Source organism: Aquarana catesbeiana, linkage group LG02 (assembly GCF_042186555.1).
Source record: "Aquarana catesbeiana isolate 2022-GZ linkage group LG02, ASM4218655v1, whole genome shotgun sequence".
NCBI lineage: Eukaryota > Metazoa > Chordata > Amphibia > Anura > Ranidae > Aquarana > Aquarana catesbeiana.
Genome location: NC_133325.1, coordinates 7658285 through 7683433, shown reverse-complemented (window position 1 = coordinate 7683433; position 25149 = coordinate 7658285). Strand labels below are relative to the sequence as shown.

The following is a 25149-nucleotide window of genomic DNA, read 5'->3' as shown; positions in this document are numbered from 1 at the left end:
TTGTGCGGTGTAATGAGGTGTTAGGCTCTCTTCTATAGAATTCTATGGGCTCTTTGTAATATTATACAAGGTGTGGGAACGATCGGCACAAACAATACAACCTCACATTGTTTTCTTTGATGGTGACGGAAGCCATAGAACATCGGGAACATGGCCTTGTTCAGCTGCCCATACACTCGTACAATCTCCTTCCAATCTTTTCATTGGAAGATCCTTCCCTCCATTCTCTTATGGTTAGTGGAGGGAAATGGAAGTGTGTGATGGCGGTGATGAGGAAATTGGAAGGAGTCGGATGGAAAATGTTTCTGGAATGAAGAAATTTCTAGCAGTGAATGAGATTTCATTCAGGAAAGTCCAATCATTCCAAACACCCGATTCTTCCAAGTAAATGAGAACAACATTCATCATTGGAGGTACTGAGGAGACTTTGGTGTCAATGTTCATACAGACGTTCATTTATAAATCTCCTTGTGTATGTCCAGAGTAACTGTTGGTGTGAATGAGCCCTAAAGGTGACCACACACTATACAATCTGATTGTACAATCTCCTTTCCATCTTCCATCATCTACATAGTACAAGGATCTGCCCGATCCCATACACACTGAATGGAAGGTTTGGGGGTGTCCTCCTATTACATTGTTTTGGAAAAGTGAAAAGAAATAGAGTTCTGTTCCAGAATCCCCCAATATGTACCTTGTCACCCCCTCCTATGTTCCCTGCACTGCCCCTCCCCCCATAGTAACAAGATATTGTTCCCCATGATCCCCCTAAAAATAGTGAAAAAGTGTTCCCATCGGTTCTTCTTTCCTTTTCCAGTAGTGACCCCATATTGTCCTCCATAGTTCCTCCTCTCCAATATGATGATTCAAAATTGCCTAGACCATGGTTCCTCTCTCCTCCCCTCTTAGTGACATCACATTACCCCCCATGGTTCTTCTCTCCTCCCCTCTTAGTGACATCACATTACCCCCCATGGTTCCTCTCTCCTCTCCTCTTAGTGACATCACATTACCCCCCATGGTTCCTCTCTCCTCCCCTCTTAGTGACATCACATTACCCCCCATGGTTCCTCTCTCCTCCCCTCTTAGTGACATCTCATTACCCCCCATGGTTCCTCTCTCCTCCCCTCTTAGTGACATCACATTACCCCCCATGGTTCCTCTCTCCTCCCCTCTTAGTGACATCACATTACCCCCCCATGGTTCCTCTCTCCTCCCCTCTTAGTGACATCACATTACCCCCCATGGTTCCTCTCTCCTCCCCTCTTAGTGACATCACATTACCTCACCATGGTTCCTCTCTCCTCCCCTCTTAGTGACATCACATTACCTCACCATGGTTCCTCTCTCCTCCCCTCTTAGTGACATCACATTACCTCCCATGGTTCCTCTCTCCTCCCCTCTTAGTGACATCACATTACCCCCCATAAAAAAATGGGGTTGTGACCTGTCCACATAATTTCAAGGGGGTGCACCGACATGCCTCCATCCCAATTAATGCAGGAAAAATTAGTGGATAGAAGCGGGACTTTGTGTGAGGCATGTCGGTGGATATGTAAGCTCCGTGGTACATGATGTAATATAATGTCTAGGGTAAGTCCTCTACATTGCCACATCCACAAAGGACCTGCAAGATAATGATGGTAAAAAAGTTTAATACCGTAGATCCTAGAACCTAATACAGTCATAAGTGGGAACATCATGGGGCACAGTTGAACATATATAGACAGTATATTAAAAAACATAATTCAAACAAATTGTACAGTTACAAAAGGGGATACATTGTACAATAAATTGATATGTGCATCCATAGTTGGTAACTCAACGCGTTTCTTGGCTTTCAACCAATCATCAGGAGTCCAATGCAATTGTGCTACATTTAGGACAATGAAACATCTATTAGTATACAGGCCGGTATGTAGAGAGAGGGTACAGAGAAAATCTAAATTTCAATAGTACTCACAGGCAGTGCATTGGTCAGTGACAACCAATGTACTGGGATGCAGCAGTGGTCTGGGTCAGCAAAGTCTCCCCCGGGGTTGAGGCAGAGAGCACGCCCCAAAACCCATCAGCCACAGCCGCCAAGTTGACCAGAGCACCCCAAAGGACCGCCAGGTAGGGGCAAACAGCGAGGCCACATAGCACTAGGAAAACTGTGAGGAAGAATGAAAAAATGATTGAGTGAAAGTGAGCCCGGGTATAAGTGAATGTGTGTGAATGTGAAAGGGTTAATGTCTTGGCCACAGCTGCACACCACACAGTGAATGAGTATGTGTGCGTTCAAGGAAGCCATAAAAAGTGATAGGGAGTGTCAAAGTTGTGAGTGAAATAAAGTGTGTGCAGCTGGGAGACCGATCCTCGTAACCATAAACCAGAGTGGGATTATGCAAAATGATTACCTGTGTTATGTACCCCCCATGGTTCCTCTCTCCTCCCCTCTTAGTGACATCACATTACCCCCCCATGGTTCCTCTCTCCTCCCCTCTTACTGACACCATATTACCCCCCATGGTTCTTCTCTCCTCCCCTCTTAGTGACATCACATTACCCCCCATGATTCCTCTCTTCTCCCCTCTTAGTGACATCACATTACCCCCCCATGGTTCCTCTCTCCTCCCCTCTTAGTGACATCACATTACCCCCCCATGGTTCCTCTCTCCTCCCCTCTTTCTGACACCATATTACCCCCCATGGTTCTTCTCTCCTCCCCTCTTAGTGACATCACATTACCCCCCATGGTTCCTCTCTCCTCCCCTCTTAGTGACATCACATTACCCCCCATGATTCCTCTCTTCTCCCCTCTTAGTGACATCACATTACCCCCCCATGGTTCCTCTCTCCTCCCCTCTTAGTGAAATCACATTACCCACCATGGTTCCTCTCTCCTCCCCTCTTAGTGACATCACATTACCCCCCATGGTTCCTCTCTCCTCCCCTCTTAGTGACATCACATTACCCCCCATGATTCCTCTCTTCTCCCCTCTTAGTGACATCACATTACCCCCCCATGGTTCCTCTCTCCTCCCCTCTTAGTGAAATCACATTACCCACCATGGTTCCTCTCTCCTACCCTCTTAGTGACATCTCATTACCCCCCATGGTTCCTCTCTCCTCCCCTCTTAGTGACATCACATTACCCCCCCATGGTTCTTCTCTCCTCCCCTCTTAGTGACACCACATTACCCCCCATGGTTCCTCCCTCCTCCCTTCTTAGTGACATCACATTACCCCACATGGTTCCTCTCTCCTCCCCTCTTAGTGACATCACATTACCTCCCATGATTCCTCTCTCCTGACCTCTTAGTGACCTCACATTACCCCCCATGGTTCCTCTCTCCTCCCCTCTTAGTGACATCACATTACCCCCCATGGTTCCTCTCTCCTCCCCTCTTAGTGACACCACATTACCCCCCATGGTTCCTCCCTCCTCCCTTCTTAGTGACATCACATTACCCCACATGGTTCCTCTCTCCTCCCCTCTTAGTGACATCACATTACCTCCCATGATTCCTCTCTCCTGACCTCTTAGTGACCTCACATTACCCCCCATGGTTCCTCTCTCCTCCCCTCTTAGTGACATCACATTACCCCCCCATGGTTGCTCTCTCTCTCTTCAATGGTAGTCATCTCCCTCTGTGGCCCCTCCCACTCTGATCTCTCCAGTCATTTCTCCTTCAGCTACTTGTTTGTCTCTCTGGCTGCAGCTCCATGTGAGAGGGGGAGGGGTGTTCTCAGTGGGGGAGGGGATGTCCTCAATGCAGAAAAGGAGGGGGTGTTCTCTGTAAAGAAGGGAGAGGGTATGCCCTCAGTGCAGGAAGGGGGTGCCCTAAGTAAGGGAGGGAGAGGAGGTGTCCTCTGTAGAGGAGGGGTGTCCTCTGTAGGGGAGGGGGTGTCCTCTGTGGGGGAGGAGAAAGTTTCCTCTGTGGGGGAGGGGGTGTCCTCTGTAGGTGGGGGGGAGGGGGTGTCCTCTGTGGGGGGAGGGGAGGGGGTGTGCTCTGTTGTGGGAGGGGTGTCCTCTGTGGGGGAGGGGGAAGGGGTGTTCTCTGTGGGTGAGGGGGTTGTTCTTTGTGGGGGAGGGGATGACCTCAGTGGTTGATGGGAGGGGATGCCCTCAGTGGGGGAGGGGGTGTCCTCAGTGGGGGAGCGGGAGGGGATGCCCTCAGTGGGGGAGGGGGAGGGTGTGTCCTCAGTGGGGGAGGGTGTGTCCTCAGTGGGGGAGGGGATGCCCTCAGTGGGGGAGGAGGAGATGCCCTCAGTGGGGGAGGAGGTATCAATAGGAAAGTTGGAGGGGTGTCCTCCTCATTTTGAATCATTATTGGTTCAGTTATCATTATTGATATGACAAGGGGAGGGACAAGGCTCACAGAACAGAGATTGTACAATCAGATTGCAATGTGTATGGACACCCTTATCCTGGACATAAAGGATTTTTTATTTTCTTTCATTCAATCAGCGGGTAGAATGAACATTTCCCATTCATTGGAGGGGGAATCCTCCCGCTGTGCTATTGTGTTCTGACAGTGGAGACCCTCCCCCACCATCAGAATACAATGATCGGTGTTGTCAGCTATAGTCGGTGGTATTGATCATTCATGAAAAACCTGACAGACTGGTTGTACACAAATCGATCAATAGACTGACCTGTGTACAACCAGCAAGCCAATACATGGATCAAAATCCATCCAGTCCCTACTTGAGATAGTGTCCTCTATCTCGGTGCTGGTGTCCAGTGTCCTCTATCTGAGTGCTGGTGTCCAGTGTCCTCTATCTGAGTGCTGGTGTCCAGTGTCCTCTATCTGAGTGCTGGTGTCCAGTGTCCTCTATCTGAGTGCTGGTGTCAGTGTCCTCTATCTGAGTGCTGGTGTCAGTGTCCTCTATCTGAGTGCTGGTGTCAGTGTCCTCTATCTGAGTGCTGGTGTCCAGTGTCCTCTATCTGAGTGCTGGTGTCAGTGTCCTCTATCTGAGTGCTGGTGTCAGTGTCCTCTATCTGAGTGCTAGTGTCCAGTGTCCTCTATCTGAGTGCTGGTGTCAGTGTCCTCTATCTGAGTGCTGGTGTCAGTGTCCTCTATCTGAGTGCTGGTGTCCAGTGTCCTCTATCTGAGTGCTGGTGTCCAGTGTCCTCTATCTCAGTGCTGGTGTCCAGTGTCCTCTATCTCAGTGCTGGTGTCCAGTGTCCTCTATCTGAGTGCTGGTGTCAGTGTCCTCTATCTGAGTGCTGGTGTCAGTGTCCTCTATCTGAGTGCTGGTGTCAGTGTCCTCTATCTCAGTGCTGGTGTCAGTGTCCTCTATCTCAGTGCTGGTGTCAGTGTCCTCTGTCTCAGTGCTGGTGTCAGTGTCCTCTATCTCAGTGCTGGTGTCAGTGTCCTCTATCTCAGTGCTGGTGTCAGTGTCCTCTATCTGACGCTGGTGTCAGTGTCCTCTATCTGACGCTGGTGTCCAGTGTCCATACGCTCCCGATGCTACCAGACAATGGCGCACGCTCCCGATGCTATCAAGACAATGGCGCACGCTCCCGATGCTATCAAGACAATGGCGCACGCTCCCGGTGATACCAGACAATGGCGCACGCTCCCGGTGATACCAGACAATGGCGCGTGCTCCCGGTGATACCAGACAATGGCGCGTGCTCCCGGTGATACCAGGCAATGGCGCACGCTCCCGGTGATACCAGACAATGGAGCACGCTCCCGGTGATGCCAGACAATGGCGCACGCTCCCGGTGATACCAGACAATGGCGCACACTCCCGGTGATACCAGACAATGGCGCACGCTCCCGGTGATACCAGACAATGGCGCACGCTCCCGGTGATACCAGACAATGGCGCGTGCTCCCGGTGATACCAGACAATGGAGCACGCTCCCGGTGATGCCAGACAATGGCGCACGCTCCCGGTGATACCAGACAATGGCGCACGCTCCCGGTGATGCCAGACAATGGCGCACGCTCCCGGTGATGCCAGACAATGGCGCACGCTCCCGGTGATACCAGACAATGGCGCACGCTCCCGGTGATACCAGACAATGGCGCACGCTCCCGGTGATACCAGACAATGGCGCGTGCTCCCGGTGATACCAGACAATGGAGCTCGCTCCCGGTGATGCCAGACAATGGCGCACGCTCCCGGTGATACCAGACAATGGCGCACGCTCCCGGTGATACCAGGCAATGGCGCACGCTCCCGGTGATACCAGGCAATGGCGCACGCTCCCGGTGATATCAGACAATGGCGCACGCTCCCAGTGATACCAGACAATGGCGCACGCTCCCAATGCTACCAGACAATGGCGCACGCTCCCGATGCTACCAGACAATGGCGCACGCTCCCGATGCTACCAGACAATGGCGCACGCTCCCGATGCTACCAGACAATGGCGCACGCTCCCGGTGATACCAGACAATGGCGCACGCTCCCGGTGATACCAGATAATGGCGCACGCTCTCGGTGATACCAGATAATGGCGCACGCTCCCGATGCTCGTGCTACTCTGCAAGGGGCGGCTATATTACGTTGGTTTCAACACATTTAGAGCGGGTTTTGCAATCTTCATGGGCGATTTCAATACTTCTCACAAGTCTCACTTGCCACAGTATATTGTTATTATGCTTATGTGATATCACAGTAATACACCCACCCCTTGCAGAGTAGCACGAGGATCGGGAGCGTGCGGCAGCGTCGGACACAATGTCCTGCTCATTGCGCAGGCTCCGTGTACAGCTCACTCACAGCTGTTCAACTTTGTTTTCCCCCAGTTTAGGATCAGGTTATTCACCGGACACCATCCTACCAACCTCTCTCCTGTATTGCTCCTCATCGTCTCCGGATATACAACCGATTACGGTAAAGTCATCAGCAAACGTAACTATACTATTGGTCTTATAATAGGGGGTGCAGTCATATGTGTACAGCCCATAGAGAAAAGGGACTTACCACACAACCCTGCGATGCTCCAGCACTTATTTCCCACTTGGAAGAAACAAAGTCTTCAATTTTACCACCTGTGATCGATGGACCAAAAAGTCCCTTATCCAAAAACAAAGGGTGACAAATCCAATTTTTACATTTTTTTTTTCAACCAACCGATCTGGAATGATGGTAGTAAAGGCAGAGCTGGAATCTATAAACATCCTTATGTTGTTTCAGGAATCCTCCAGATGACGACGCGCCCCACACAGCGCTAAAACCATCGCATCTTCTGGGCTTCTATTTGCCCAATACACAAACTGATGAGGATCTAAACCACCCGCTAATCTAGTTTTATTATATTTCAAGACCGACCAATCAAAGCACTTCATTAGTACTGAGGTCAGAGCTATTGGTTTATAATCAATGGTGTCTCCAGCTTTTATATTTAGGGGGGGCAGGGACAAAAGTAGGGGGGCAACTATAACATATATATATAATTACATTCACACACACTGCCTTGAAAAAGTATAAATGCCCCTTAAAATTTCCCACATTTTGTCATGTTACCACTAAAAATGTAAATGTATTTTATGTAATAGACCAACATAAAGGGGCACATAATTGTGAAGTGGAAAGAAAATGATAAATGTTTTTCAAAATTGGCACCCAGGGCGGATTCTATATCTGCCCCCCCCCCCAGGCGAACAGGCAGCGCACCGCACATCAACGTCAAGTGATGTTAGGGTAGTATACTGGCAGATGATATAGTGGCAGGTTAGGTGATATGCAGTAGTGCTAGGTTACGTGGTATATTGGCAGATTAGGGGGATAGTGGCAGGTTAGGGTGGTATAGTGGCAGGTTAGGATGGTAGTGCCAGGTTGGGGTAGTATAGTGGCAGGTTAGCGTGGTATAGTGCCAAGCTAGGTGGTATAGTGGCAGGTTAGGGTGGTATAGTGGCAGGTTAGGGTGGTATAGTGGCAGGTTAGGGTGGTATAGTGGCAGGTTAGGGTGGTATAGTGCCAGGTTAGGGTGGTATAGTGCCAGAGTAAATACATGACAACATGAATAGATGAGAGAATGCTGGTCCTGTTCCGCTCTTCCTCCATCACCTGCACTAAATGATGAATCTATGGCTGTCGCTGCTGCTGCAGAACTTCCTTCTTCCCCTCCCTGAATCAAACATAAAGAAAATAAAAACTCACATGGGATCCGGCAAGCTGAGGATTGTTTTTGGCTTCTTCCTCGAACTTAAGTCAAAATGTGGTTAGCGGGGGAGGGGAAGAGGGAGGGGCTGAAGGACGGACAAAGCATTATTATTTAACACTGAGAAGAGATGGAAATATCCCCTTCTGTGATGGTCGGGAGTCGGGACACGGACATCATCCAGCCCTGAATATTACTGCTATGTGCACGTCTCCACACATTACAGGTTGGAGATGTTTTGCACACACAGGGAGGGGCTTAGAGGTGGAAGCTCTGCTGCTGGAGATGGCTCTGTCTTCTGTCATGACAAGCAGGAGATCCGGCCCATCCATAGGGCGGTGCATGGGCAGTACAGAGCAGCTCTTCCTCCTCCTGGCTCACCTCCTCCCTGTCCTCCCTACACATAGGCGTCCTCTCTACACATAGGCGTCCTCCCTACACATGGGCCTCCTCCCTACACATGGGCCTCCTCCCTACACATGGGCCTCCTCCCTACACATAGGCATCCTCCAGGTGGACGTCTCTCGCGCTGTGACTGCCCCCAGGTAAGAATCGGACCTCTCTCGGGGAAGTCTGCAGTATTTTGGCTTCAGTGACTTTTCTCAGCTCTGCTGTCCTCACTGTACTCCGGAGAACTGACTGGTCAGCAAATGCAGGGCCGGACTGGCCTACCGGGATACCGGGAGATTTCCCGGTAGGCCGCCTGAGTTGCGGCTGCAGTGCTCCCCTCCTGCTCCTGTGTGTCACGGGGCTGGCTGGGTCTGTGTTCGGCGGCCGCGCTGTAACACTGTCCCGCCCCCCTAGACCGGCTTGTGTGATAGTGGATAGAATCAGTGTTCCGCCTATCACACGAGCCGGTCTAGGGGGGCGGGACCATGTTACAGCGCGGCCGCCAAACACAGACCCAGCCAGCTCCATGACACACAGGAGCAGGAGAGAGGGATCCAGTAGATACCCGGCCCGCCCGTACAGTCCGCCCTGTGTGCCTGTATAGGAGGATCGGCGGGGGGGGGCGCATATAGAGGAAATGAGCTTTCTATATTCCTCCATGCAGCCGCTGAATACTTGTAGGAGGGAGAGGAGGAGAATCAAGTATTCAGCGGCTGCATGGAGGAATATAGAAAGCTCATTTCCTCTATATGCGGCCCCCCGCCGATGCTCCTATACAACTTCTTTTACTGGCTCCCCCAGTTCTCCTTGTGCTCCCTGGCTCCCCCCCATGCTCTCCTCCCCTCACCACACTCTCCAGCCCCCCCCCCTCACAGTTCTCTCCACCCCTGTTTTTTCTGCCCCCCCTGCTCTCCAGCTCTCCCCATCCTACTCTAGCCACCATCCCAGTGCTCTTCACTCCCCCAGTGCTCTCCACCCATGTTCTTTCTCCCCCCCCAGTGCTCTTCAGCTCTCCCCATCACTCTCCAGCCCCCACCCCAGTGCTCTCCAGCCCCCCATTCTCTGCACCCCTGTTTTCGGCCCCCCCCGGTGCTCTCAAGCTCCACCCATCACTCTCCAGCCCCCCCCCGTGCTCTTTGCCCCCCGTGCTCTTTGCCCCCCGTGCTCTCCACCCCTGTTTTTTTTTTAGCTCCCCCTCCAGTGCTCTCAAGCTTCCCCCCCAGCACTCTCTGCTCCCCACCCCTGTACTCTCCACTCCCCCCTGCATTTTGCCCCACCCATTTGCTCTCCAACCCCCGCCAGTGCTCTCCAGTCCCCCGTGCTTTCCACCCCTGTTCTTTCTGGCCCCCACTGGTGCTTTCAAGCTCCCCCCATTGCTCTCCACTCCCCCCTGCTCTTTGTACCCCCCAGTGCTCTCCACCCCTGTTTTTCTGCCCCTCCCCCACTGGTGCTTTCAAGCTCCCCCCATTGCTCTCCACTCCCCCCTGCTCTTTGTACCCCCCAGTGCTCTCCACCCCTGTTATTCTGCCCCTCCCCCAGTGCTCTTCGCCCCTCCGTGCTCTTTGCCCCCCGTGCTCTCCCCCCCTGTTTTTTTTTTTGGCTCCCCCTCCAGTGCTCTCAAGCTTCCCCCCCAGCACTCTCCACTCCCCCCTGCATTTTGCCCCCACCCATGTGCTCTCCAACCCCCGCCAGTGCTCTCCAGTCCCCCGTGCTTTCCACCCCTGTTCTTTCTGGCCCCCACTGGTGCTTTCAAGCTCCCCCCATTGCTCTCCACCCCTGTTTTTCTTCCCCTCCCCCACTTGTGCTTTCAAGCTCCCCCCATTGCTCTCCACTCCCCCCTGCTCTTTGTATCCCCCAGTGCTCTCCACCCCTGTTTTTCTGCCCCTCCCCCAGTGCTCTTCGCCACCCCACACTCTTAGCCCCCACAGTGCTCTCCACCTCTGTTCTTTTTGGACCCCCAGTGCTCTCAAGTCGTCCCCCCCAGCGCTCTCCGCTCCCCATCCCTGTGATCACCACTCCCCCCTGCTCTTTGCCACCACCCATGTGCTCTCCAACCCCGCCAGTACTCTCTGCTCCCCCTTCTTTCCAGCTCCCACCCAGTGCTCTCCACTTCCCCAGGACCAGAGGACAGGCTGACTGGGGCCGGAAAATGAGGATGGCTGAAGGTACAGGTGGCCAGGGACCACTCCATCTCACAGCAAACAGATCCTCTGGAAGGAGCACTGTCCCCATCCAAAACGAGAACAGACCCTGCCTGCTGTTGGCCATCATGGATATCCTGCTGGCATGCAAGGTACCGTACCGAGCATCAACAACACACCTTCCTACAGACAGGGACTGCTGACTGGGCCATGGGGCACAGGAGGGGCTGCAATGATGGGCACAGTGAAGCTGCATTCCTGGGCACAGTGAAGCTGCATTCCTGGGCACAGTGAGACTGCATTTGATGGGCACAGTGAGGCTGCATTGATGGGCACAGTGAGGCTGCAATGATGGGCACAGTGAGGCTGCAATGATGGGCACAGTGAGGCTGCAATGATGGGCACAGTGAGGCTGCAATGATGGGCACAGTGAGACTGCATTCACGGGCAGAGTAAAGCTGCATTTGATGAGCACAGTGAGGCTGCATTTGATGAGCATAGTGAGGCTGCATTTGATGAGCACAGTGAGGCTGCATTTGATGAGCACAGTGAGGCTGCATTGATGGGCACAGTGAGGCTGCATTGATGGGCACAGTGAGGCTGCATTGATGGGCACAGTGAGGCTGCATTGATGGGCACAGTGAGGCTGCATTTGATGGGCTCTGGTGAGGCTGCATTTGATGGGCACTGGTGAGGCTGCATTGAGCTCCTGTATCATGTCTGCAGTCTCTGACCATCTCCCCTATCATGTCTGCAGTCTCTGAGGGAGTCTGCAGAGGAGTCAAGAGTGGGAGCACCGCCGGGATGGGGGTCATTGGAGAAGTCAGACAAGTGTGGACTGTGGAGAGGAGACTATAGGATAAAACCAGAGCCACCGAGCTGGAGCCGACTGACTGAGCCCTACACGGTGCACCTGAGAGGAGGTCAGTGACAGCACCGCTAGGCCAGTCTGAAGGGGGGGGGGTCACTGATGTAAGGGGGGAGTGAATACGATAATGTAAGGGGGCACCGATATAAAGCACAGCCACACGGGGCGGAGCGGAGGGTTGGCGGCGGCGTGTGGAGACTGAACATTTCCTTGTGTTCAGTGGAGAGAGGGGAGGGGTCGCCAATCCCTGCAGCCAATAGGCTTCAGTGTACAATAGAATTTTCTATTTGTACACTGAAGAGAGAAATCGATTGGCTGCCCCTCTCCTCTGCACTGAACACAAGGGGAAACAACGCTTGTGGAGGCGACGGCGGCCATTTTTGTGTAGCCGTTGCCGTTTTTGCCAAAAACATTCCCGATTTTCTCGGGACAAAACCAAAATCCCGGAAAAACAATCGGGACAACCTTTAATCAGGACGAGGGATCCAAAATCGGGATTGTCCTGGGAAAATCGGGACTGTTGGCAACTATGCATACACACATACAGAAAGCCTTTTCAAAAACGGCAGTGCTTTACCCTAGCTCTTCCTGCCGGGTACTGCACTGTAGGGGGAGACAACGAGCACAGCACATACTGCTTTCACTTTAGATCAGTGTGACGAGCTCCCCACACAGTGCCGATTACAGTTTGGCCGACGATCGGGGAGCTCAGTCTCAGCCGCCCCGCTCCTATCAAGATATACAGGGGACCCTCAAGGGCCCCCTGCAGGATGGGGCCCGGGCACCATGGCGACCTCAGCGACCCCTATAATTCCACCACTGCCACAATAATGATCACCACTGTAAATTCTCTGGGTAAATAAAAAGGTCTACACTTCACCAGCAGAAATTCCAAATCTGGCCAACAATAAGTGTCCTCAAGTTTACTATCAGAGCACAACTCATTTAAAACATAAATACAAAGGCCGCCTCCTTTGCTCTTCCCTGAATTGCTGTTTCTAACCTGGAGATAGAAGGTAGGGCCAGATATGTGTGTAATAGTGTCCTCTACAAGAGGATGAAGCCACCTTTCAGTTATTATCAACAGATGGCACTCTTTAACCAAACTGCATGTAGTGATCTGCAACTCATTCATTTTAGCCCCCATTCACACCTGAGCCCCCATTCACACCTGAGCCCCCATTCACACCTGAGCGTAGTGTTTTCAGGCAGAAAGTAGCGTGATTTTGTACAGGTGAAAATGTCACCAATAAAAAAAAAAGTATAAAAACGCCTGTAATCTGCCTAAAAAAAAAAGTTCCAGAACTTGTTTGAGCTTCAGGCGTTTTGGAGCTTTTAGCTTCAGATTCTATTGTGTCATCCCAGAGAATGGAGGGAGGGGTCCTCTTTTGTGAACCCCCTCCCCCACACTGTGTTTGTAGTCAGTGTGGCCCGGGGCATCTGTGAGGGAGGGGCCCCCTGTGAGGAAGCTGGCTCACAATGTGATTGAGTCTTCCCAGATCCATAGTGCAGACACAGAACGTCCCTCACACCTCTCAGCCAGGACAAGAAGCCTCCATCTTCCATCAGGGACACAGAGGAGAACTTTATCCTAATTGTGGACACTTGTGAGCAGGAGGAAGAGAAGACGAGATTTGGGAGAGATTTCCCCCTTCATGTCCATTCAACCGACCATAGTAGACTCATCAGAGTGACCATCCGAGAGGACCCCAACCATAGAAGACTCATCAGAGGAGCCAAGAGGGACCATCTGAGAAGACCCCAACCATAGAAGACTCATCAGAGGAGCCAAGAGGGACAATCTGAGAGGACCTCAACCATAGAAGACTCATCAGAGGAGCTTCACATCATCCTCCAGACCAGGACAACATCAGCCAGGTATTCATCTCCCACTGACCACCACTCCCATCCCCCTTTCCAGCTCCTTGTTTCCTCAGTGCCTCCCAGTTCACCCCGCATCTTCCCCATCCTTCCCCAGTCCCTCACATTCTCCTGTCCACCCACTGTGCCCCGTATTGCCCCCTCCCACCTCACTGTCCCCTTTTTACACTTCTTTTACACTTCTAGAATCTCTGACTCCCCCTTGTTCCTGCCCCATTTTTTCTACTAATCACTAATGCCAAACATTTACCCCCCCCAATTTATTTAATCAACTGATAACAGCAGGCATCCCCCTTTCCCACACACTGACCACTGATAATGGGCACTTTTCCCTTGACATCCCCATCTACTTCCCCCCAACTGCCCCCTGTCCCCCCACTGCCCCCATGATGTGTGTCTGGTGTGGGGTGTACATGGATAGTGGGAAGAGGGAGTAACACAAGGATTCTATCTTGTAGGGGAGCCTGAGGAACCCCAGAAGTGTGTGCTGATTACTAGACTGACCCCCAACCCTCATAGTGCACCAGATTGTATGTAAGATTTGTATCTGCCTGTGTGTGGTCAGCCAGCTAGATATGTGTGGAGTCCCCCTCTAGTGGTGGTCAGAGGTATTGCAGGCTGTGCCAAGTCTATCACAATAATCTCCCTCTCCTTCCCTCCTCCACCATACAAGGTCCTCTGCTGGTTTTCTAGTTCCCGTGGTCTTCCATCCTTGTCATGTGTGTGGCAGTGGTGGGATAATAGAGTGTGTGTGCTGTTATACAGCTGTTACCTCTGTCTGGGCTGGGAACTTGGGGTTCTCCTGACAATCTGCCAGCGTGCTGGGTGATTTCTGTGGATATACAACAGAAGGTGATCCCCCGTGTGTTGTCTGACCCCCCACATCCCTGTACCCCGATACCATAGTCTGTAACAACATATAGAGGACATTTCTCCTCCCACTGACCACTATGGCTGAACATTGTTTTCATCCTGCTGGCCACAGACCCAAATCATTTGTCCCCCTGACCAGCAGTATAAGGGGCACTATGACTATAATATTGTGCTGACCTCTCTACTCTATATATTGTGTTGTACATTACAATAGTGCTGACCTCTCTACTCTATATATTGTGTTGTACATTACAATAGTGCTGACCTCTCTACTCTATATATTGTGTTATACATTACAATAGTGCTGACCCCTCTACTCTATATATTGTGTTGTACATTACAATAGTGCTGACCTCTCTACTCTATATATTGTGTTGTACATTACAATAGTGCTGACCTCTCTACTCTATATATTGTGTTGTACATTACAATAGTGCTGACCTCTCTACTCTATATATTGTGTTGTACATTACAATAGTGCTGACCTCTCTACTCTATATATTGTGTTGTACATTACAATAGTGCTGACCTCTCTACTCTATATATTGTGTTGTACATTACAATAGTGCTGACCTCTCTACTCTATATATTGTGTTATACATTACAATAGTGCTGACCCCTCTACTCTATATATTGTGTTTAGAGATGAGCCGAACACCCCCCTGTTCGGTTCGCACCAGAACATGCGAACAGGAAAAAAGTTTGTTCGAACACGCGAACACCGTTAAAGTCTATGGGACACGAACATGAATAATCAAAAGTGCTAATTTGAAAGGCTTATATGCAAGTTTTTTGTCATAAAAAGTGTTTGGGGACCTGGGTCCTGCCCCAGGGGACATGGATCAATGCAAAAAAAAGTTTTAAAAATGGCCGTTTTTTCAGGAGCAGTGATTTTAATAATGCTTAAAGTCAAACAATAAAAGTGTAATATCCCTTTTAAATTTCGTACCTGGGGGGTGTCTATAGTATGCCTGTAAAGGGGCGCATGTTTCCCGTGTTTAGAACAGTCTGACAGCAAAATGACATTTCAAAGGAAAAAAAACATTTAAAACTACTCGCGGCTATTGCATTGCCGACAATACACATAGAAGTTCATTGATAAAAACGGCATGGGAATTCCCTACAGAGCAACCCCGAACCAAAATTAAAAAAAAAAAAAATGACGTGGGAGTCTGGTATGGATATTAAGGGGAACCCCGGCCAAAATTTAAAAAAAAATGACGTGGGATTCCCCCTAAATTCCATACCAGACCCTTCAGGTGCGCCCCCTCCTGAACCGTACCAGGCCACATGCCCTCAACATTGGGAGGGTGCTTTGGGGTAGTCCCCCAAAACACCTTGTCCACATGTTGATGAGGACAAGGGTCTCATCCCCACAACCCTGGCCGGTGGTTGTGGGGGTCTGCGGGCGGGGGGCTTATCGGAATCTGGAAGCCCCCTTTAACAAGGGGACCCCCAGATTCCGGCCCCCCTGTGTGAAATGGTAAGGGGGTACTTACCCCTACCATTTCACTAAAAAACTGTCAAAAATGTTAAAATGACAAGAGACAGTTTTTGACAATTCCTTTATTTAAATGCTTCTTCTTTCTTCTATCTTCCTTCTTCTTCTGGTTCTTCTGGCTCTTCTAGTTCTTCCTCCGGCGTTCTCGTCCAGCATCTCCTCCGTGGCGTCTTCTATCTTCTTCTCCTCGGGCCGCTCCGCACCCATGGCATGGAGGGAGGCTCCCACTCATCTCTTCATCTTCTTCTTCATCTTCTTCCTTCTTCTCTTCTTAATTTTCTTCTCCGGGCCGCTCCGCATCCATGCTGGCATGGAGGGAGGCTTCCGCTGTGTGACGGCATCTCTTCGTCTGACGGTTCTTAAATAGTGGGGGGCGGGGCCACTCGGTGACCCCGCCCCCCTCTGACGCACGGTGACTTGACGGGACTTCCTTGTGATGTCACGGGGAATGCCACAGGGAAGTCCCGTGCGTCAGAGGGGGCGGGGTCACCGGGTGGCCCCGCCCCCCGTTATTTAAGAACCGTCAGACGAGGAGACGCCATCACACAGCGGGAGCCTCCCTCCATGCCAGCATGGGTGCGCAGCGGCCCGGAGAAGAAAATAAAGAAGAGAAGAAGGAAGAAGAGAAGAAGAAGAAAATGAAGAGAAGACACTGAGCCTCCCCCATGCCATGGGTGCGGAGCGGCCCGAGGAGAAGAAGATAGAAGACGCCGCGGAGGAGATGCTGGACGAGAATGCCGGAGGAAGAACCAGAAGAGCCAGAAGAACCAGAAGAACCAGAAGATGAAGGAAGATAGAAGAAAGAAGAAGCATTTAAATAAAGGAATTGTCAAAAACTGTTTCTTGTCATTTTTAACATTTTTGACAGTTTTTTAGTGAAATGGTAGGGGTAAGTACCCCCTTACCATTTCACACAGGGGGGGGGCAGGATCTGGGGGTCCCCTTGTTAAAGGGAGCTTCCAGATTCCGATAAGCCCCTTGCCCGCAGACCCCCACAACCACCAGCCAGGGTTGTGGGGATGAGGCCCTTGTTCTCATCAACATGGGGACAAGGTGTTTTGGGGGGCTACCCCAAAGCACCCTCCCAATGTTAAGGGCATGTGGCCTGGTACGGTTCAGGAGGGGGGGCCGCACTCTTGTCCCCCCCCTCTTTTCCTGCGGCCTGCCAGGTTGCATGCTCGGATAAGGGTCTGGTATGGATTTTTGGGGGGAACCCACGCCGTTTTTTTTTTTTTTTTTTTTTGGCGCGGGGTTCCCCTTAAAATCAATACCAGACCTGAAGGGCCTTGTATGGAATTTAGGGGGACTCCCACGTCTTTTTTTTTTTTTTTTTAATTTTGGTTCGGGGTTGCCCTGTGGGGAATTCCCATGCCGTTTTTATCAATGAATTTCTATGTGTATTGTCGGCAATGCAATAGCCGCGAGTAGTTTTAAATGTTTTTTTCCTTTTGAAATGTCATTTTGCTGTCAGACTGTTCTAAACACGGGAAACTTGCGCCCCTTTACAGGCATACTATAGACACCCCCCAGGTACGAAATTTAAAGGGATATTACACTTTTATTGTTTGACTTTAAGCATTATTAAAATCACTGCTCCTGAAAAAACGGCCATTTTTAAAACTTTTGTTTGCATTGATCCATGTCCCCTGGGGCAGGACCCGGGTCCCCAAACACTTTTTATGACAATAACTTGCATATAAGCCTTTAAAATTAGCACTTTTGATTTCTCCCATAGACTTTTAAAGGGTGTTCCGCGGCTTTCGAATTTGCCGCGAACACCCCAAATTGTTTGCTGTTCGGCGAATTTGCGAACAGCCAATGTTCGAGTCGAACATGAGTTCGACTCGAACTCGAAGCTCATCCCTAATTGTGTTATATATTACAATAGTGCTGATCCCTCTACTCTATATATTGTGTTGTGCATTACAATAGTGCCGACCTCTCTACTCTATATATTGTGTTGTACATTACAATAGTGCTGACCTCTCTACTCTATATATTGTGTTGTACATTACAATAGTGCTGACCTCTCTACTCTATATATTGTGTTGTACATTACAATAGTGCTGACCTCTCTACTCTATATATTGTGTTGTACATTACAATAGTGCTGACCTCTCTACTCTATATATTGTGTTGTACATTACAATAGTGCTGACCGCTCTACTCTATATATTGTGTTGTACATTACAATGGTGCTGACCTCTCTACTCTATATATTGTGTTGTACATTACAATAGTGCTGACCTCTCTACTCTATATATTGTGTTGTACATTACAATAGTGCTGACCGCTCTACTCTATATATTGTGTTGTACATTACAATAGTGCTGACCTCTCTACTCTATATATTGTGTTGTACATTACAATAGTGCTGACCGCTCTACTCTATATATTGTGTTGTACATGACATAGACCAGCTACAGTAGTCGGGAATGACAGCGGTGACCCCGGAGGTGACACAATTCTTGTCATTTCTGGCGTCATTCATGGCAGAGGATATTGGGGGATGGGATGTTCTCCAAGCTCCTCCTACATAACAATCTATAGTGGTTTATCGATGTTCCGCCATCTTGAACCTCCCAGAGGAAACACGACAGGGAACAGCAGGTGGCGCCAGCAGGGGGGAGGGGCGGCACATTCTCTGTATTGTGATTGGCCGGTTCTCCAGCTGCCCCGATCACTTCTACATGACGGCCAGTCACTGGCTGAGAATAATACAAAGCTCATTTCTCTATTAACCTCTTGAATACCAGAAGGATAAAGAATGTAAATTGGTAGACAAGGGGTCAGTGAAGGAAGCGGAGCTCTGCTGACTTCCATCATTCAATCACATATGAGTAACATTCCGTGTTTTTATTTCTGTTTTTATTTCTGTGCACGTGATTGGATATTCATTACAAAGTGACTTTTCACCACATTCACTAATCTCTGGGGGGAAATTTCTTTGAACAGCCTATTTCCACTTGGTAAACCCCCCCTCTGTCTGTACACTGAACTGTCCGGATTGCAGGTCTGGGGCCACTAATGATCCAGCACAGCTGATATACATGACATTCCTAATACCCCTCCCCCTCCTCTCCACCATACTTACTACAGACTGGCAGACTAGATCCTCCTTCTGCACCCTGACACAGGATGGGGGATGGGGGGACATGTTCTCATGTAAGGTGACTGGATGAGATTTGGGGGTCACACTTGCTGGTATATGGAAGATCACTTGTTGGTAGTAATGGAGGTGAACCCGGCAATGAAGCAGATCTACAGTACACCTCCCATTACTGTTCCCTCCATGGTCCCTAGGTCAGATCTCCAGATCGATATTCTCTGCCCCCCCCTGACAGAGCGCCCCCTTCTGGGACATTTTACATTTTATCTTGTAGCTTTGTGGTCATTAGACCTCACCAGCCAGTTGTTGGTGACAATCTGTCTAAGAGCGGACTTTATTGTCCCAGCACCTCACTGCGTCCTTTCACCCCTCCCTTCTCACAAATCTATAAACACTGTGCACCCCAAATACTGCACCCCCTCACATTGCTGACTTAAAGGATAAGTTCCCCTCCCCACCTAAATCCCAGCCCCCCTATGTACCAATATACCATTAATGTGCTTCTTTCTATTTATCTTACACCCCCCTTACCTCAGTGTCCAGCTGGCTGTATAATCACTTCTCCATTACTTCCTGGACACACCTTGGGATGTGACTCACCCTGCATCATCTACCCTCCAACCTTCCACCCACCTCATCAGCTGCACGTTTTTCCTATGCAATCACTGATCACCGTTCTCACTAAATACACAGCTATAGATCTTTCATTTGGCAGAGTGTGCAGGAGCTGAGCGATCAGATAACAGCCGATGTGGATAGAGCTGTAATATTGAAATCAGGAGAAGTGTGTGTCCTGGGTTCTGTAATGATTACCATACACTATACAAACAGATTGCATACTGTATGGCCAGCTTTATAGAAGTACATAGGAGGGAATGGATGGAGTCACTCATCTGTCAAGCCGCATTCACATCTCTGCGTAGCGGGAACTCGTATTCCTGCATGAGGAGTTTTTTTGACGTCTTGGAGTGTTTTCATTCATCATACATTGGGTAGACCATTTGTTGGAATGTACTGCCCTATGTACAACAATCGTCCCAAAGAAGCTCTAGAATTTTTTTGTAGAGTGGAGTGTGGTGCGATTTCACATTGCTTTCTCTGTATGGCTGAGCACCAATCAGATAGACTCTACTGTGTTCTCTTGAACCCGGAACACAGTGCTGTATACTGTATGTAGCCTCAGCCATATACAGCTTATACCGCACATCCAGCGGCCTCACATGTTGGTGAAGGACATAGTGTGATTGGACCAGCTTGGCCCAAACTATGTAAAGTGCATGAAAATCTGGAGCTCGGCTTTAATGGATAGAAAGCATTCCAGTCATTGTCATAGATTAGGACTGAACTTGTAGAGTGGGGTACACTGACCTCATTTATCTGTCAGCCGGTGCTCTGTGACCTCCACCGGACGGCCCAGATCTGTTATCTAAAGGTCCGATTTTTCACCCAACTTCTCTGTCACTGGCTTTGATGGATTGGCTGCTGAAACCCAATTTCTGAGAGACAGAGGCATTGAAAATTTGGTTATCCCAACCATGCTTAAAGCGGAACCTCCACCCAAAAGAGAAGTTCCACTTGTTTGCATTCTTTTTTTTTCCAATAAATTTTTATTGAGTTTTACCAATTACAGGTTATGTAGTCATAGTAAGGAACGAAAACATGCAAATGTAAGTATATAGACTAGTTATTACAAGTACAGTCTGGTTAGAGAGTTTATGAACAATGTTCCTTAAGAAGAAAAAATCGTTAACGAAGTGAGTATAAAATATAGGGTAGAACAGTTAACCTGGTACGGTAGGAGGAAGGGTAGTGTAGGGAGGGAGGGAGGGGGGTACAAGAGGAAGGGGGAGCAGGGAGGGATAAGGGGGGTGGGAGCATCAAGTGGATGGTAGGTTGCGAGACAGGACATTTAATTGTTAATACTTTTACAATTGTTAAATCTGTTTTGAGTACCAAAGGACCCATGGGTTCCAACGGGCTTGTGACTTTGCATGAGATTGTTTGCTGCGTGACAGGAGGGTTTCATAGGTGAAATGAGTTTGTACTAAGTTGATTACCTCAGTAAGGGAAGGAATGTTATCTGATTTCCAGTTCCAAGTGATCAAGAGTTTGGTAGCTAGGAGGATGTGTGTGGTTACTGGTCTCTGATGTATTGGAAAGTCTTCTATGTTCAGATTAAGATTGGCTAACTGTGGGATAATTGGTGCCGAGCTATGGAGTATGTCTTGGAGTATGGTTTCCACATTTTTTCCATAGCTGTGTTACATGTGGACAGGACCAAAGGATGTGAAGGAGCGTTCCCGGGTGGCCACAGTTTTTCCAGCATTCATGTGAAATGTGCTTGTGGAATTTGGCCAGTCTGGATGGAGTTGGGTACCATCTCATTAGTGTTTTTTGAGATGTGATTGCTGTTTGCCATTGGGCATCCGTGAATTGCGTTTGTAAGTCATTTTCCTAATCAAGGAGGGGTTTGGATTTGATGAACATATTTTTTTCTTGTAGAAGTGAATATATGAGGGAGGTCCCCTTTAGTGTTAGAGTGTTCTGTAAAGAAGTAGTTCCAAATTTTTAAGGGTAGTGTGCCTTTTATAGATGTGAATGCTGTTGAGCATTTTTGTAATCCGAAGTAGGTGAGGAAGTCTTTGGATGGTGCATTGAGGTCTTTGCTGATTTGTGAGAAGGATTTGCAGGTTGTTAGGTCGCAAAGTTCTTGTGTGTATTTTACCCGGTCAGTAATCCAGGTTGGGAATGTTAAGTCAGGTGTAGGGATGAGCCAAACGCCCCCCGGTTCGGTTCGCACCAGAACCTGCAAACGGACCGAAAATTTGCACGAACGTTAGAACCCCATTGACGTCTATAGGACTCGAACGTTCAAAATCAAAAGTGCTCATTTTAAAGGCTAATTTGCATGGTATTGTCCTAAAAATGGTTTGGGGACCCGGGTCCTGCCCCAGGGGACATGTATCAATGCAAAAAAAGTTTTAAAAACAGCAGTTTTTTCGGGAGCAGTGATTTTAATGATGCTTAAAGTTAAAAAAAAGTGAAATATTCCTTTAAATATCGTACCTGGGGGGTGTCTATAGTATGCCTGTAAAGTGGCGCGTGTTTCCCGTGTTTAGAACAGTCCCTGCACAAAATTACATTTTTAAGGAAAAAAAGTCATTTAAAACTGCTTGCGGCTTTAATGTAATGTCGGGTTCTGGCAATATGGATGAAAATCAGTGAGACAAACGGCATGGGTATCCCTCAGTCCATTACCAGGCCCTTTGGGTCCTGTATGGATATTAAGGGGAACCCCGCATCCAAATTAAAAAAGGAAAGTGGGGCCCCCAGGCCCTATATACTCTGAACAGCAGTATACAGGCGGTGCAAACAAGACAGGGACTGTAGGTTTGTTGATAAGTAGAATCTGTTTGTAATTTTGAACTGGTACATTTTTAACGTGTTTAGCTCCAGCCAAAAATTCTTTTTTAATCTTTTTGGAAAACAGGGAAGGGTTAGCACCCCTGTAACATTTGTTTTGCTGTCTGTGCACCTCGTCAGAAGATTTCACCTCACTTTTTGTCCCAATGACAAATGTTTTTTGAAAATCTGTTTTTTTTTTTTTTTGTGAAACAAGGATTGGTGATAAAGCATCAGTAGAAAGGAGAAAAGTTTTTCCCATATTAATTCTTACAGGAGAGAATTTCCCTTCCTAGGGGTAGATTTCATCTCACTTCCTGTTGTCTCCTTCTGTTTGGAAGTAGGAGTCGTTTGTAAGTTGGCTGTTTGAAAGTAGGGGCCTGCCCTATATACTCAGCAGAAATTTGGGCCTTAGGTGTTGTTGTGGCCACAACACTGTAAGCCCTCACAGGGACCTGCTGTGAAATATTAGATCAAGAATTGTAATTACATGCCCCTGTTGAACAGGGGCTGAAAAATTGGGCCTTAGGCACTGGTGCTGGTGCCATAACACTGCAACACCTCACAGATACTCTAGTTGGAGCGCAGGAACGAGCCCTGCTGCAAAGAATTGCCCCTGTTAAACAGGGGCTGAAAAATTGGGCCTTAGGCACTGGTGGCGGGACTGGCGGCGCCCAGAACCAAAAATGTTCTTACAAGCTATCATCATGATCATTGAGGAGGAAGAGGATACTTACTCAGTATAACAGGATAGTCACTCAGCATCAGCATTGGCAGTCTTTGAAGGGATCTGACATTTCAAAAAAATGTATTCGGTTACATCAGCATCAGGTGCTTGGTAGCTGGTGGTGATCCAAGACTGATTCATTTTTATGAAGGTCAGTCGATCGACCGAGTCGGTGGACAGACGCACCCTGTGATCGGTTACAAAGCCTCCAGCAGCACTGAATGTGCGTTCCGAAAGAACGTTGGATGCAGGACAGGCCAGTAGCTCAATTGCATACTGTGCAAGCTCTGACCAGTGATCCATCCTCAAGACCCAGTAACCCAGACGATTTTCAGTGGGAAAGGTGTCCAAGTCAGATCTTGCCCCTAGGTATTCCTGCACCATGTAAAACAGACGCTGGCGATGGTTGCTGGAACCGATCATACCTTGGGGCTGCGGACTAAAAAATTGTCTGAACGCATCAGTCAGACGGCCACTTTCTCCACCGCTCCTTCTTTGACTGACCGAAACTTCAGCAACACGTTGTCCAGGAACAGGAGTTTGTAACCTCTCAGTCTCTGGGAACGCATTGCACAGACCTTTCTGCAAGGCCTCCCGAAGATGTTTCATCCTCTGCTCCCTCTGCAACGACAAGATAAGGTCCGCAACCTTACTCTTGTAACGTGGATCAAGGAGGGTTGCCAGCCAGTATTGGTCCTTCTCCTTGATACCACAAATACGAGGATCCTTCCGCAGGCTTTGCAGGATCAGGGATGCAATGCAGCGTAGGTTTGCTGAGGCATTCGGTCCGGAGTCCTCTGGGTCACTAAGGGTGACATGATCCACAGCCACCTCCTCCCAGCCACATACAAGTCCATGTGTTTCTTGGGACTGTAAATGATCCCTTTAAAGACTGATGCTGATGCTGAGTGCCAGGCTCCACCTCCATACTGACACAATCCTCCTGGTCCTCGTCCTCTTCCTCTGTGATCGGCAGGAACACTGTCTGGATAAAGAGGGCCTTGAGAGCTAAGGAAGTCCTCCTCTTCCTGCCTCTGTTCTGCCTCAAAGGCCCTGTCCATTATTCCATGCAGCGTGTGCTCCAACAGGTGGACAAGGGGGACAGTGTCACTGATGCATGCACTGTCACTGCTCACCATCTTCGTGGCCTCCTCAAATGGTGACAGGACAGTGCATGCATCCCTGATCATGGCCCACTGGCGTGGGGAAAAAAAAACAAGCTCCCCTGACCCTGTCCTGGTGCCATAGTTGCACAGGTACTCATTGATGGCTCTCTTCTGCGTGTGTAGCCGCTGCAGCATGGCCAACGTTGAGTTCCACCTGGTGGGCATGTCACAGATTAGGCGGTTCTTTGGCAGGTTAAATTCCTTTTGGAGGTCTGCCAGCCGAGCACTGGCATTATATGACACGCAGAAATGCACACAGACTTTCCTGGCCTGCCTCAGTACATCCTGTAAGCCCGGGTACCTGCCCAAGAACCGCTGCACCACCAAGTTAAGGACATGAGCCAAACAGGGCACATGGGTCAGTTGTCCCTGTCGGAGGGCGGAGAGGAGGTTGGTGCCATTGTTGCAAACCACCATTCCTGCCTTAAGTTGGCATAGCATCAACCACCTCTGAACCTGCCCCTGCAGAGCTGACAGAACCTCTGCCCCATTGTGGCTCCTGTCCCCCAAGCACACCAGCTCAAGCACCGCATGGCATCTTTTGGCCTGCATACTTGTGTATCCCCTTGAACGCCTACGGAGCACCGCTGATTCCGAGGACAAAGCACAGGAAGAGGCCATGGAGGAAAAAGAGGAGGGGGTGGAGGAGAGAGGTGTGTCAGAATCATTAGTAGTGGCATTTTGGAGGCGTGGTGGCAGAACAACCTCCAACACTACTGCACCTTGTCCTGCATCCTTCCCAACTGCCAGCAGAGTCACCAAATGAGCGGTGAAACTTAGGTAACATCCCTGTCCATGCCTGCTGGACCATGAGTCAGCGGTAATATGCACCTTACCGCTGACCGCCCTGTCCAGCGAGGCCAAGACATTGCCTTCCACATGCCGGTAGAGAGCGGGAATCCCCTTCCATGAGAAAAAATGGCGTTTGGGTACCTGCCACTGAGGAACCGCACATTCCACAAACTCACGGAAGGGGGCAGA

At 49.5% G+C, this 25149-nt stretch overlaps 2 pseudogenes; one reads left to right on the top strand and one right to left on the bottom strand.

Moving 5' to 3' along the window:
- The window catches only part of LOC141126578 (uncharacterized), a 1610887-nt pseudogene that overhangs the window by 706003 nt on the left and 879735 nt on the right, over positions 1 to 25149 (bottom strand).
- The window catches only part of LOC141126608 (uncharacterized), a 191012-nt pseudogene continuing 177746 nt past the window's right edge, over positions 11884 to 25149 (top strand).